The sequence below is a fragment of the Siniperca chuatsi genome, linkage group LG3 (genome assembly GCF_020085105.1).
Source record: "Siniperca chuatsi isolate FFG_IHB_CAS linkage group LG3, ASM2008510v1, whole genome shotgun sequence".
In the NCBI taxonomy this organism is placed as follows: Eukaryota; Metazoa; Chordata; class Actinopteri; order Centrarchiformes; family Sinipercidae; genus Siniperca; species Siniperca chuatsi.
Window position 1 is genome coordinate 17,203,694 of NC_058044.1, and position 16,425 is coordinate 17,220,118.

General features: G+C 40.1%; 1 protein-coding gene across 22 annotated transcripts in view; it reads left to right on the forward strand.

Annotated features, from left to right (window-relative positions):
- The window catches only part of ptprdb (protein tyrosine phosphatase receptor type Db), a 169,554-nt gene that overhangs the window by 24,259 nt on the left and 128,870 nt on the right, over nt 1-16,425 (forward strand). The window lies entirely within an intron of this gene.

The following is a 16,425-nucleotide window of genomic DNA, read 5'->3' on the forward strand; positions in this document are numbered from 1 at the left end:
GTGTGTGTGTGTGTGTGTGTTAGTATCTCACTCAGTCAAGCACTGCTAGTCAAGCATTGCTGTAATCACACAGTGATCGACAAGTGCCTGCACTTCTGACAGAGTTAACATTTCTTTAGAATGTAAAGTGAGTAACATAAATAATGTTTACAAGGGACGTTTCCTGCTATGTGTAGCTTGAGCGGTAACAGAAAACATACATGAAGCGTATTTTGTAATCTTGTAATTTGTATGGAGCCTTGTGTAAACTGAATGCTCTCATATAGGAACCCTGTCTCCCACAAAACATGTTTATATATATTCTTATATTTCTGCTTTGGCAAATGGAGGAAATCTAATTTCTGCATGGATTACATTCAGTGGCAAAGTTTTTCCAATCCATGAAGTGTGACATCCATATACTGCTAAGTGACAGAGAGGAGGTGGATGATTGGACATACAAAGCATTCTGGACTTTGACACCAGAGAGTGGCTTTTGTGTCCTGTGTTCCACATGTTGCTAAAATTTAGGCTACTAGGTCACGTGGTTAAGGTTAGGGAAAGATTATGGTTTTGGTTAAATATTGAAAAAAATCAATGCATTCTGTCTTCAAGCCAGCATTTACTTTTTCAACATTTAACCAAGACCAGGCATTACCTTTCCCTAACCTTAACCAAGTGCTCTGAGTTGCCTAAACAAACCCTTAAAATCATTCCTCATGCTTTAGTTGCCACGAGCGGATTTTGCGGGAGAATAATTTAAAGATTTTGACAGTGAAGATACATTCAATATAAACATTTCTTTGCTAGGCTAATAAAAAAACGTAATCTATGCAGCATTACTTCTCCTACAAAACATATTTGCTATTGTAAATAGTTGCATCTGAATATAATTTTTATCAGACACAGATTCACACATTCAGACATGTCCACATCTAATGGGCAAACATGTCAAATTCACAATAATTGTACGTTATGCAAGGATGGAAAGTAAGAACATTTCATGAGTGAAAAGGTGGGCAACTTATATTGAGCATCCTCTATGTGTACACTCTCCCTGCTGTTTCAGTTTATGAGCGCATCATGCTGGAGAAAACGCTTCAGTACATGTGTTAATCAAGGGAAGATTGTGTTTGTATGAGTGAGCGGTTGGATATCGCTACTTTATCAGAGTAATCTGTTTGCATTGGTTCAAATTGTTCCCTCTTGACATGTCATCATTCACATACATGCACAACACATACTCACTTGTGTACACAGAAACACACTTGCACACACACACACACACACACACACACACCCGCAAACACACACACACACACACACTTCCACAGCCCCTCCCCTCCAGGCCCTCCGCTTTGGCTGTTAGTCTAATTTATGAGGTGCCGTTAATTTGGCCTAAACGCTCGTTGCGAGACCTCCCTCCTCTCTCATCCCTTCATCTCTGCATCCCTCCTTCTCATCCTCCCTCTCATCAGTCACTCGGCAGAGTAAATCAGAGGGGTGGTATTGCACAGCAGGCAATACATAGACTGGACACCTTGACTAATATACCGCTGTCCCTCTCCCTCCCTCCTTCTCTCCCTATCCAACTCTCTCCATCCCTCCCTCTCTCCATCTCTCTTGCCCGCTGTCTAAATCAAATTTGGCTCCACTCCTCTCGTCTCCTCTCCGCTGTTCCTCTTTTAGTTTTGCTTCTTCCTCATTTCTATCCACACTTCTTTTACCTCCTCTGTGCTTGTTTCTTGTGCACTCACCTCCACTGTTTTTCTCCCCACACTCTTCCTCTACTCTCTTTCTTCACTTCCTTACCTCACCTTGCTCCTCCTTGCCTCCTCTCCCACTCTCCTGCTCTCATGTTAGGTGTAAATTTAGAACAGAAGGCATGAGGGGATGCTTTGTATATGTGTGTGTGTGTGTGTGAGAAAGAGAGAAAGAAACTACACATGAAAGCTTCTCGGAGTCCCCATACAGCGCTCAGATGGGGCTGATTAAAAACCTAAAGCCTTGGTTTTCATCCACATTTGAGATTCACATAAAATCAGATTCACATACACACACACACACACACACACACACACGTGCACACACACGTTCACACATTACCACAAGCACACACGTTTTCCCCCCTCATTATCTTTCTCTTATTTCTCTCTTTAGCTCTGTATTCTTTCTCTCTCTGTTATAGTGACTGGTTGAAGGTGATTCTTCCTGATACAGTGGAAGTGAACAGAAACAACATCAAGCATTTGAGACTCCCTCATTTCTTTACTCCACATTATTCTCTCTAATTCCATACATGACACACACCTGGGAGTAAGCCTGTGCTGCACTCACTGTACTGGACTGCTCTGCACACCAATGCATCACTGTCCATCTCTCCAGCTCTGTCTCGTGCCCCCCCCCCCAAGTCGTTCTGTCTATTTATTTTCCTTCTTTTCCTTATCATTTCTCATTTACACAGTGTCGCTCTCTCATGCATACCCATCTCCCGGCCCTGTCTCTGTCCTTTCTCCTCTCTCTTCTTCAAATTCCCATAGCACAAAGGGCTTTGCCACTTCTCAATAAATGTAACAACATCTAGTCTCCTGTCCTCCTTGAACCCCCCCCCCCTCTCGGCGGGCTTCCTACTAGTGCACACTTACAAGATAAAGCATGATACCTCTGCCTTATCCCTCTGTGTATTATATAAAGCCACCATGGTTATCATTAAGCAAGAACACCTTAAAAAACGGCTTCATTCTATATATAGACTCAGACTCTCTTTGGAGCAAAGAATTGACTTAATTAGAAAGAAAAAAAGATTTTGCCTCTAAAAAAATACAATAAGACATAATTGTTACAACCAAAATTAAAACAGACTACAAAAGCACCCAGCTAACCACCCTAACATCTGTAATCTAAAGCATAATTAGAATCAGACAATTCAGTAGAACTGGGAGTTTTCCAGATACCTATGCGACCTTTAACACTTTCCAACATTTTAATTTAAAACAGCATAGCTTAGCTCAGAGACTGCAAGTCTGAGTATCCTTCTGACATTTTTTCTAACTAGAAAATGAAAGTGTTTAAAAGTACTGCACTCTGATACTAAATTCCACATTCGGGCTGTGCTAAATGAAAAAGAACCAAATATTGTGAACCAAAATTTAACTTAACACTTCCCTTCAGTGGAGACTCTTGCTGACCTTGAGACAGCACTACAGGTTGTTACAAACTGCTTAAGCAAGATTGTGATATAATAAGCCAACAATGATCATGCATTTATTTTTTTTTAAATCGAAGTTCCCTCATATTTGGCTGTTAATGGAAAAATTAGATGTACGGAGAGTAATTCTGAACAGCAAATTACTGTGGAATGAAATAGTAAATATATTTGTGCACATAAAGCTTTGAATAAAAACACAAATACAACAAAAATATTTTAAAATTGAATTAAGAAAAGTAGGGCTGCAACAATTAGTCAATTCAGTCGATTTACAGATAAGTAATAGGCTAACTATTTTGATAATCAATTATTGGTTTTGAGTAATTTTTTAAGAAAAAAATGCCAATGTTCTGGTTCCAGTTTCTCCAGTGTGATTAGTTGCTGGTTTTCTTAGTCTTCTACAATTTTAAACTGAATATTAGACGTCGTCTTGGACCCTGGGAAACTGTCATTGACATTTATTACTATTTTCTGACAGTTTATAGACTGATATATCGATGATAGGCCTTGATGGCAACAAAAATAGAATAGAATAGTAGCTTTGGAGGCTTTATACTGTATATAGAACAGGAAAGGTAACCAGTGCATTTGGGAACTTTTTATTTGTTAGATATATGTTGCGTACTCGCCCTTACAACTGACTTGTGAAATTTAATTCACCAGTAAATACATTCAGGTCATGTTCTTTGGGATCAGCAGCATAAATCAGGAGTTATCCGCTTCTGGCCATTCTGGCAGCTAGCTAACACAGTCAGGTAAGTGCAGGATGATGAATTATTATTATATAATAAGATCTTTTCTCTCTAGATCCTAACTTGATTTTGGGGGATTGCAGGACAAATTTATTATTTCACAAGTGAAAAGCATTCAACACAAGTATTATAAATGTGGTAATATATGGATCTACACATGTGAAAAGCACATCCTTTATTTTACAACTCCCCACTAACCAGGGTTCAACATTTTCAACTTAAATAACAATTAAATTTAACGACAGACCTTGAACTCACAAATCGAGTATGAATTGGGTGCATTTTCTTGTGTGAATCCATTATGTGGCTGTATCCCTGTGAGATCTCTGGGAGGCAGGCCAAGTGTCTCTGGCTGAGCCATCTCCATTCGCTGTGTGTCTGTTCAGTCAGCCACACAGAAGACAGATAGAACCACCAGTCTGCTCACCCCTCCAGTCGCACCAATGTAATCAGACCTCAGCAGCCATAAACCACCGGCTATGGACACTCTGCCCAGCCCGCTGTCACACACACACACAAACACACACCCACACACAGAAACATAATCCCAAGTACACAGATACAGACAAATGAATGCAAGTGTAGACTTGTGCACGAGGACAGATTTGCGTGCGTAAGCATAGACACAAACTGCAAACACACAAATATGAAAAATAGCGCTGTTACGTTTGCTCACACATATCTGTACACGCTGACACATATATGCACACACACGTAGCTTAAAGTGAGGTGCCGAGTGCTTAGTGGTGGTCCTCCATAAGTTGAGGCTTTCTGCCCAAGGAGCTTAGCCCAACATGTCCCACTCTGCTGGGGCAGGAAGGATGTCTTCTGGCCCTGGGAGAATCTTCATCATGTTGCTCATCCTGCCACCATTTTGTGTGTGTGTGTGTGTGTGTGTGTGTGTGTGTGTGTGTGTAGATGGACTACCATCTACAGTGTGTGTGAGTTATGTGAAAGCTTGTGTCTTTATCTCCCTCCCTCACTGTCTCTTCCCTTCCATCACTCTTTTAGCAACTCCATCAGTGTCTGTTTCACCCCTCACCACAGCCTGCATCTCAGGCCATTTTGTGTCTGTTTGTCTTTCTGTTATCGTGAATCTTTTGTTCTCCTCCTCAACAAACTAACACTCAATGTCTTCTCGCACTCTCTCTCTCTCCAGCTTTAAGGTGTGAATGATGGTGGATGACTGTGCTTTAGGAGATTTACTGCTGGATCCTGTCTCCGTCAGGTGTCGAGACGAAAGGAAAGCGATGAAGGGGGAGAGAGAGGGAGAAGCAGATGGAAGATAGAACAGTACACAGGGAGATGACAAAGGGAGAGAGGGGAAGGAAATGGAATCAAAGGATGAGGGCAAAGAAAGGGATGAGAAAGAGAAGATTATGCAGGGCAACATGGAATGAGATAGAAAAATGTGAACAAAGTATGAATAGAAAGAGAGGCTACACTATGTTTTTTAAAATGGTCTCTGAATATAGTTTGATAGAATGGCTCTATGCTCAGATATAACTGAGCCTCCTTTCTCGCTTACTTTCCTTCTTTTTTCACACAGAAACACAAACTCACACAGTTACATGCACAAACAAATGAATTTATGCTGTCAGTTCCAGGTGAAACTTACATCACACTGACCAGAAACCAATTTCTGTTCCTTGGCAAATGCGAAGATTTACTGATCTCACATTCCTGTTTAAAAACATCTCTCTCAACGGTTAAGCGGTGTGGGCCCTGTGAGTGGTTAAAGTTGCAACTGAAGGGGAACTGTGTGTGTGTTTAACCTACTAATAGACAATTCACACACTTTAATGGCCCCCGAGAGGAAACGCACATACATCTTCAAAGACCAGGCTGACTGCCTTAATGCAAAGCAGAACATATATTCACAGATTCACACAAACACACAGTGCCGTTACTATGTTTGTGAGGACCATCAGTTTATTGCTGTTTTTCATTATTACACGGCATAAAATAATCAACAGTGAAGAATCTGCTCTTAAAGCGCAACTCCTCCTTATCCTGGAAGGCCAAAAATAGCCCTGCATCAAAACAACACAAGGGGCTGCACTGGTGTGGGTGTGTGGCTACAGGTACAGGTGAGCGGATGAGATACAAACCAGGAAGTCCAGATTGAAGCCTTTTCATACAGCAAGACACTGCACAGCAGTTTTTACTCCTTTGAGGAAGGATTTTACAACTCTGCAAGGTTATCACCTCAGCAATAATTTGCTCCTCAGTCGATCTGTAAACATACAGATAACTTAAGTGTCTGTGGTAATACTTATCTTTTGCAAAGTGACTTTTTGTATTAAAATGCGGCCCTGTGATCACAACAGGATGCACTGATTGTCAGGCTTGTACACTGCATGACTGGTGGTCAGGTTCACACTATGTTAGTCTGTCAGTGGCATCGATGCTGCCAGCAATGTCGGCACAATCTGGACACCTCATGTCATCAAAGCATGGCTCATCTTCAGAATGCTCCTGCTTACAATTAACACTATTTTCTCAGATTGAGTATGAGAAGGGTAAATAGCAATGAATGCATTTGGGACCATATTCAGATTTGAGTTAACCATGTGCAATGAAGAGTTGATACCAGAGCTGCGCATTGAGATGTCAGATTTATCTGAGGATTTAGGTCTAGCCACTCAGAGAGTTATGAGGGTGGAGTTTCCCCAAAATAAGATGTAGTTATTCTGACTATTAATGACTATTACTATTCTGACTTGGACCTCAAGTATTTGTGTGATATCCACTCTAGCCAGGAGTTGTATTAAGTTCAGCACCGCTGTCTGAGAGTTGGTTATAAACACAATTTTTAGATTAGTTGAACTACTTGCATAGCATACCACTAGTTTCTTAAATCTATTTATTATTTTTGATTGGTTATACTGTTATTTATTTCTAATATTTTTAGCAGTTCTTGCTTATCCTTTTTGTTCGCAATGAAAATAGTTCTGCTTTCAATGTGTTTGTATTTGACCCCCAAACTTTTCGCTTGCAATGCAAACAATTTTACTTTCAGTTAATTAATATTTGATCTTTAAACTTCAACATTTTTCTTTGCAATTTTAACCAAATGTTTGCGCTAAAATATTTTACACTACGCTACGCTTTTAAAAATGCAATATTACCCACAACAATTTGCCCCAAGCCAGATATCTTCATCAGAGGAGGTAAATCCAGCACAATTCTTAAAACAGGAACAAATTGCATACCTCTATTAGTAACTATTAAATGTTTGTTTGCATCTTGACATCTTATGTTTAATTGAACCTGTTATTTTATTGTACAGTGTCCCTATGCCATAAACACCATACATGTATGTAAATAAAAAATCTCACATTTGTTCTCCAAAGGACAGCCAAACAAAAACACTCACAAACTCACATTTACACACAAGGATGTTCAGCACACAAACATGGTAAACGTGTGTGCATGCATGAATGACCGCATTATGTGCTGTGGCGAAAACTAGAAAACCCGAAAAGGGAGATGTATTGAGAAAGAGAGAGCAGAACCAGAAATGGTTTGAGGCACCCATCTGTCAGAGAAAAAGAGGAGAGATGGGCTGAGAGACAGACAGAGACGGTGAAAGAGAGAGAGAGTGTGAAGGGGGGGCGTTTACAAACTGCAAACAGCATGTGGAAGTACAGACAAAAAAAAGAGACAGAGGGGGGAAGTGACAGAGCACAGAGACAGGAAGAGGGAGTGAAAGACAGCCAGCCTGAGAGAGTGACAGAGTGCAGTCCAGAGAGGGAGAGTGTGTGGGTGAATGTGAGAGCAGAGCTAGCTAACTCGTCTGTCAATCTGAATCTGTGATTGACACCTTGGGGTCCAGCGCTCCTCTCTTAGCCCGCTGGCTCTTCCTGTCAGGATGTAGGGCTGAGGGTCACACACGCACATAAAACACACACACACGTAAAGAGAAGATTACATACCTACTGTGACAGACACACATCCACACATGACAGAGAATATGGCGTAATTGTGCATATGTGCATAAGTCTATCTGTCTACTTACACACACACACTAACTGCAGACACACACATGCAGGCAGGGTCTAGCAGAGGTGAGGTCTCCTATGGGGTCTACTCTTGCTGACTGGACCTTAACCTTTGACATATGACCTTTGACCTTTACACTGTCAGCAATACATATTTTCACTGGACCTATCTTTCACATCAGACTGTCTGTCTGTGTGTGTGTGCATGTATGTATATTCATGTTTTTATGTTTCTGCAGCCAGTTTATTTATCATTCAGGTTCTTGCTCTTTCTTTCTCTCGCTCTACACAAACAATGTCATAAAACAAAGAGTGTATTAACATGCAGGAAATTGCATGCACATTTTTAAACACTCACGCACGCTCGCGCACACACACACACACACACACACACACACACACACACACACGCGCGCACACACACATAAACACATTTCAGTGTCCTTTGAAAGAGGGATGACAACAATATGTCCTCCACAGTATGTCCTGACCTCTCAGAGTTTCTCACACTCCAGGCTAAAACACTGCATCTGTATTTGAAAAAAAAACGGAATCTTTGGCTTTTGTTGATGGGGGTGGGGCTAAATATCTCAACTTTGAAATAACAGAAAATAACAATAGACACTAATGTCCACAGTGCAAGACCATACAAGCACAAAATTAAATAATGGCTTGTTTTTAATTCTGAAATTGCTGTATATTTGAATATATCATTCTCTATGTCCTTGCAACTACACTATAGGTGATAAATGTTATTGTTTTTATTATTATCTGTCTTTCTTATAGTGTGAAAGTCAAGTGAAAACTTTGCATGCATATAATTATAAACATCTATTTAAAGACATGATCAAACCAAAGGGCACATTTGTACATATTTAATGAGAGATGGATTTTTTGCATAATGCTATAAATAAAAAAAACCCCAAGCATTTATATGCATGATTATTTCTACACAATTTACGTTTAAGTTGAATTTGAATAAGAGCTGATGATGTTATCGCTTAAAACTTGATCTTAGATAAGTTTTACAATTAACAGTGACCTTCCCAAAATTCATCAACAAGAAAATTTCCCAAATTCAGCTGCAATGACAGTTTTGAAATTAACAGATATTACACATTTTTTAAATCAGTGCAACTTAACACCTGCATTGGCAGTGGTGTGAAGAGCTTTCCAAGCAGCTTCCGTTAATGGAAGGCAATATGATGCACTTCGTACATTATATGTTGTATCTGTGTAGCTTTCATTTATTTTTTACAAATATCACATGTGCACGCACACACACATACACACTAATGAGAGGAAGTGTCCATCTGGCGGGCTGTATGTGTGTGTATCTGTGTGTGTGTGTGTGCGCGCACCAGCAGGGCTCTGTGACTAATGGGGTCATTATTGATGCTGAGTCAGGATTACCGCTGATTGCAGTGGTTGGATACCAACCTAACGAGTGTATAAACACACACACACACCTACACACACACACCCCCTCTCTCCCTCTGTGGGTCTCTCTCTCTCACTCACACACGCATTTTCATTTCTTTCAGGCTCTCATAGGTGCACTTATGCACATGAACCTCCCACCTCAGCTAATAAACTTACTCACCCAGACATCCCTCTCTCAACCTCTCTAGACCTTCTTTTGCTCTTGCACACACACAAACACACTCACATACACACTTAGACACTATGAGCTCTATATAACCAGACAGGTGGTAGGTGTTGTGTTGAGTAACCAGTCACTTTCTTATTTCTGTCAGTGCTACAAATGATCCTTACACACAGACTCACACACACACACCTAAAACAAGATAGGTACGCACACTGGTACATACTACATTAACATACAGTATACAATACACATTTGGCAGACAGAAAAACAGATAGAAACAGCTGTGACAAAAATCCATTCCATTAAGGCATTTGGAGAAACTAGCAAGAGACAGCTAGATTTTAAAAGTATCTAACTAAAAAAATCCCATCTCCGTCCATCAGGCCTCCCTCCAAAACCACTCCCCCAACACACATTTTAATGTGCAATGAGTGCACGGGCAAAGTGCACGCAGGTAGGTAGACAGGCAGGTATGAATCGGCCCGAATGAAATGATTGGCTGGGCTTATTACAGGCCTGTGACAGCCACAGATACCAGATTTCTTTAAAAAATTTTCAGAGCATTTGATTTAATTTCAACAAATATACCAAAAATGCTTCTGAAATGCAATACTAGCTTTAAGTGTGATAGATAACCTTGAATGGATAATGGATAAAATATTTCAAATGAAAATTTTCATCTGAGGGATACAGTAGGTGTAAAAGATATGACAAAGATATGGGCTATGAAAAGGTGAATAAATGTAATAAAACAGGATGAAGTTAGAGTATACTGTGGAATGTGGGTTAGGGTTCTATATATACTCAGCCTCTTATGTGTATGGTTTGGTGATGTGGTTTAAAGTAATATCACAAGATTAATACAATTTTTTTTTCTAATATTGTGACATATGATGTCAAATGTTTGCAAAATCACATAAAATAATCAAATTGATTTTCAATGCAATTAATCAGACAAAACTCCAACTGAAATTATTATATTAAATTTTTGTTGTCTGCTACAACATATATATCTGCTCTGTAAATCACATGTCCTGTGTCCTCCTTTGAGAAAAAATAAGAAACCAAATGGGAGAAATGTATATTTTACATATTTTTGTTTTATGATGGCGCACCTATTTTTGTATTAATTCAATAGAATACTGTTTCCGTCTATGTAGATGGAGACCTTATTTCGATACAGCCAATCAAATCTTGAATAAAGCAACAACATCAGCGTTCTATCATAGGAGCCAATAACTAAATGTGATTTCAGTTGGAAACGTCGCCAATTTTACACATGAAGATCAGAGTCATGAGGGGTACGCAGCCCAGTCTTCCGTGGCTCTGGGAAAGCTTTGTCAAGTCAGAGAAAATAATTGATGGTGTCATAATGTGTTACAAGGTCTAACAAAAAGATGCTATTTGTTACATCATGGAAAATGTAGGATTCAGTATTTTTGGAGTTCACTCTACATCTCATCCTCTGCTGCTTCAATTTTTAACAATCTTGTTTTCAGCCACGCTAGCGGCTCTAGGAGTGGCAGTGGCAGTCATCGGTCCACCAATTTGGTCCAGTCTGAAATATCTTAACATCAGTTTGCCATGAAATTTTGTACAGACATTCATGTTCCCTAGAGGATGAATCCTATTGACTTTGGTGATTCACTCACTATTCCTCTAGCATCACCAGCATGCCAAGGTTTTCACTTATGTAGCAAAATATCTCAATATACAGTATACTAGATGGACTGGCTCATATTTCTGGTACAAACATTCATGGTCAACCTTTGCTGACCTTTGGACTGTCTCTGAGGTCTGAGGTGATCATCACTGCTCTCATTTTGGGAAACCAAGAGCTCAGTGAGTCTAAAGTGATTTGCTGGTGATCATAAGTAAGAGGAAATCGGTAGGAAACCCCTATTGACATATAGGTTACTTATATAGTTCATTCATACATTTTTGTGTATCTGTGTGTTCAGTGTGGTCTGCAATGTGTGTTCTGTGTACAGTATGTGTTTGTGCCTGTCTGTCCTCTCAAACACAGACTAAATGTCAGCTTCATGATCACCCTGCCTCAGCATCATGAATAAACAAGCATTCACATCAAAATCATTCCCAACATTTAACACTACAATTAGACATTTGCTTCCATGTTTGTGAACATATGTGCTTGCATCTGGTGTGTGGCCTCATTAAATCCCTTGAAGGGGGTTGCCCTCTCCAGAGTATCACAAACACACTTCTTGAACTCTGACCCTGATGAATGTAGCCATTCTTGGTTCAATACATTGTTATAGTAAACCATGTGATTGACACATGGTATAATGGTGAGGATTGGAGCAGCATGTGAGTGTTTGTAATTATAAAATGTTTGGCTCTGGTGGTGTTACAATATGCCTATGTGTTTATTCAGCTGTGTACATGAATTACACACTCAGAAATGTTTATTCTTAATAACAACTCAGCAGCGTAGCCCCAGGTTTTAATCAAAGCATGAGTGATATGTAGCACGCGTGCGTGCGTGCGTGCGTGCGTGCGTGCAGGTTTCATGGGACTTTAACCTGAATGCACACTAACCCATGGGGTCACTGAGGGGGTCCCCACAGGTAGAAACTGCTTTTTGAGGGTTAAGACTTGGTAACCTGTACCCTACAGGTTACAATTAGGTTAAGGTTAGGGCAAGGGCCTAGGGAAAGCATTATCATTGACTGTCCCCCATGGGGATAGTGAAACAAACGCATGTGCTTGTGTGTGTTTCCAGCTCTATGTATGATGTGACAATGTTCATTGTTCCTGAAAGCCACTGTAGTTTCTAAATCAAGTCTTTTATGAAGTTCTGCTTCTCTGGGCAGACCATTAACATTTCATGTCACCGTGGTTAACTCTCTTACTCTCTCTCTGTTTTACTGTGGAGGCTTTTTCTAAATTGGGATCTTAGATGTTTTGTGTGGGGGTTTTTTTAAGTTTAAATAGTTGACAAACAGCTGTTAACCTTGACCCTGAGCTCAACCTTTTGCACATGAACTTTGCATTCTAGTTTAAATGTTCATTTTGACAAAGTGATTTTGCTAATGCCTATGGAGGAACAGATTTTTGAAATCAGAGTAGAGCCGTAGGGGGAAATTTTTCTCTTAAGTTTCATCACTTTGCCAGACTTTATTGTCTCTTTCTCTCGCTATGTCCTCACTCTCTCAACATTCACCACTCACTTGTCAGTTCTGAAGCGCAGCTTGCCTTAAGTATCGGGATTCAGCATGTAAGCTCATCTCATTATCCCCGTTTGTGTGTGGATGCGCGCGCACGCGCGTGTGTGTGTGCCTCTTGTATGAGTGTATAACTGACTGTGAGAGTGTGAGTGAGTGATGGGTGTGTAAGCCCCCCTCTCTTGCGCTCTGTTTGAAATAAAGCGACAGATAATCGCAGGGCTCTGGCGAAGCGAGCTCATCTGAGCGCCAATCGATACGGGTGCCATAGCTTCAAAGCAACCCTTCAAAGAGGAGAGAAATAGCCATATGCTCTACGTGCTCTGTGTGTTTGTGTGTGTGTGTGTGTGTGTGTGTATGAGAGACAGAGGGAAGACGAGAGAGCCAGAGCAAATATGTGAGGGGAGAGAGAGAGAGAGAACAAAAGGAGGAGAGAGACAGAGTCAGGGAGTCTCTCTGTTCAAATGAAAACAGTTTTCATTTCGTAGCAAACATTATCATATCACAGTTGACATGCGAAGTCCTTGTGATGCAACTGATGTCGCTATTTAAATTGGACAAAATCATTGTTTCGTTAGCTGGTAATCTCCTGATATTATGGCTCTGTCATCTTTTATTCAGCAAACCGGCAGCAGCTGTGGCCTTTGTTGAGAAAATGGGCTGGGAGGAGAGAGAGAGACACACACTCTGTCTTACACACAGAGAAAGAGTTTAAAGACCGGGAGATAGTGTGTGTGTGTGTGTGGTGTGAGTGAAGCAGAGAATAGACTATACAGTGTACCAAGAGACAGTGGGAACTGAATTCGTGCAGAAAGGAAGAGTGCAAGGACGAGAGAATGACAGAGTGAGAAAGGGAGAAGGAGGTGTATGGAGATGTGTTTGTATGTGAGACTAAAAGAGAAAGAGAGGGAGAGAGATCCCAGAGCCATGCTGTGTTTAGCAGTGCCATCTCACCTTCCTCAAAGTGAAAATGAGAATGTATTTTTGACTCGTCGGTGTAAAAAAAACTTGTCTGAAAGTTTGTGCGCAAGTCTGAGTGTAATAGAATATTTGTTTCTGAGAGCGCGCAAACATGTGTATGTATGTGTGCATGTTGTGAGAGAGGGAGTGTGTGTCTGTGTCAGCATGTCTAATTAGTTGAGACAAGCAGGTGTAAAACAGTAATTAATGACACAACTGACTGACTTCATTATCTCCACATGAGTTTCTCACGCTGGCTGAACAAACATACGCACACAGACGCAAACATACTTTACATTTGCAAAGCATTACAACAGGAGTCTGTATGTGTGTGTGAGACAGAGAGAAAGAGAGAGAGAGTGTGAGTTTTACATGCTTTACAACAAAATAGTACAGCAACGGCGAGTAGAGGAAGTGGACACAATCATCACACACGTCGCTGTTCGGCCACTCAAACACTCATTTAGTTTGCAAATGGACTCATTACTAATGAATCACAAGCTGCTTTAGAGCAGGTTGAGCACACAGTAATGGTTTGGCCATCCTCCAGAATACAGACACTACAACACACACATGCACACACACTCGCATTGACAGAGATTGAGAGTGAGTGTCCAAAAGCCCCAATTAACTTCCCATCCAATGTAAAAGAACAAGCTAGAAAGCTAATTAAAGTCCCACACATGTAGATGAGAATCATTCAAGCACACACACTAACTCACACACTCACATAGCAGATGCTATGTCACCAGAAATAGCATTTTCTTGCTTTTGTCTGTGACTGTTTACAACAAGCTCGTTATGGGAAATAAGTCATTGTATTGTTACCATAAGTCATGATTACAACCCCTGAGCCCAACGATCTTTATTGAGTCATCAATAAGACTGTATAATTGATTAATTCCAGTTTTAGCCAGATTGATTTACACTTCAGTACTCTGCCAGGCTTGCATGAGATCAAATGATATTAGATGCCTCCACATGCACCATGTTGTTATTCAGTAAGTGGAATAAATGTTTTTTATTTATCGTTCAAGTACTATCAATCTTTTTTCTCATGGTCGTTTGCCAAGACATAAATATTGCTGATTCTCTCTCTCTCTCTCTCTCTCTCTCTCTCTCTCTCTCTCTCTCTCTCTCTCTCTCTCTCTCTCTCTCTCTCTCTCTGGTGAGTTAGTGAGATGGCAGTGATTGGAGAGAGTAATTGGACCTAATGAATATGTCAACAGCCTGTTTCTTTCTCTCTCCATTAAACACAACTGGATTAGATTTACTGTGCTTACTCTAACAACTTAAAGACTCCATCAGTAGGCTACTTTCCACACTCACGCACTTACTCACACATCTACACATACACACACACACACACACAGATTAGCTTAGCTCAGTAGATCAATGGCCTCTTGGTCAATGTCTCCTTCGGAGGGGGATAATCAATTTGTTCCTCACTAATGAAACACTCTGATTGCTCTGCTCGTGTGTGTGAGTGTGTGTGTGTGGGGGTTGAATGTCTCTGTGCATTCATGGGTGTCAGATTGTCTCTAAAGTATATGGATATGGTGTCATGTTGTTTGTTCTTAGGTGAATTACAGACTGTGTCTACTGTTAGATAACTGTGTATGTGTATTTCAAAAGTGCCCTAATGAAAATTTTAAAAGGTAATTACTGTGACAAATCTCATTATGCAATATCATGTCAATAATACTGAAATAGGATGTACATCTTCACCTAGTATTAAAGGATTCTCATGACTCCAAAAAATTTGAATGAATGGTGGTGGTGACACACGTGTAGTTTGTTGCATTTGGCTTCCACTTTTCATTTTCAACACTTTCTAATTCTAACACACTTTCTGTCAGCACCTTTTTTCAAAATAGTTTTACCAAAGTATCTTTATACTTTGACAGATGAAAAGGTTACTGCTGTTGTCTGTTTTCTAACTCTTTGTCAAAAATGTTGCCTGTCTTAAGTAAGCCCCATGATAAAATACCAATACCAAAGAAAGTGTGCACAAAACAGAATGGTCACACAAAGTAAATAAATTAATTCCTTTCTTCCCCTACATAAACAACAAACAGCCTATGTAAGGTCAGTCCTCAGGTCTACTTGAGGGTTTGATGAAGATTTGAGTTAAAATTCAATTTAGTTTGTAGTTAAGGGTTAAAATTAAGGTTAGTGTATGTTTAGATGAAATTTGTCAGAAGGTACATGTCATCTTTCCATAGATAAGTCTCTGGTTGCTCTGCAGCAACCTTGTGGAACTCTACTGTAATGTACCACCATGTGCTCCTTATGAGCTTGTACTTACAGAGTCTTAAATACATCTTATTCAAGTTCTCATAACAAAATGGTACCTGGATTCTATTTAGGTGACCTTTTCAGAAATAGAGAGAGATACAGCTAATTTGTGTCATAAGAATACATTGTTTTTCAAGTGAGCTCAACCTTTACAATATGTCTGAAAGCATTTAAGGTTGCATCTGCTTATTACATTTTATTTTAATTAGGAAGCACGTGTATTCTTTTCTTATGTGTAAAGGTCGAGGTATACTCAATCAGAACCAGTTTGTACGATGTGTTGTGCGACACATTGGAAATCAAATGTGTTTATAGTTGTTGTGAATGGCCACACTGGAAAACGGAGTGAAAAGCTGACCATCAGAGATCGGGGTGACGCGATATCGTTTAAATATGAGGATAACGGTGCAAATTTTCTGACAGTCTCTCC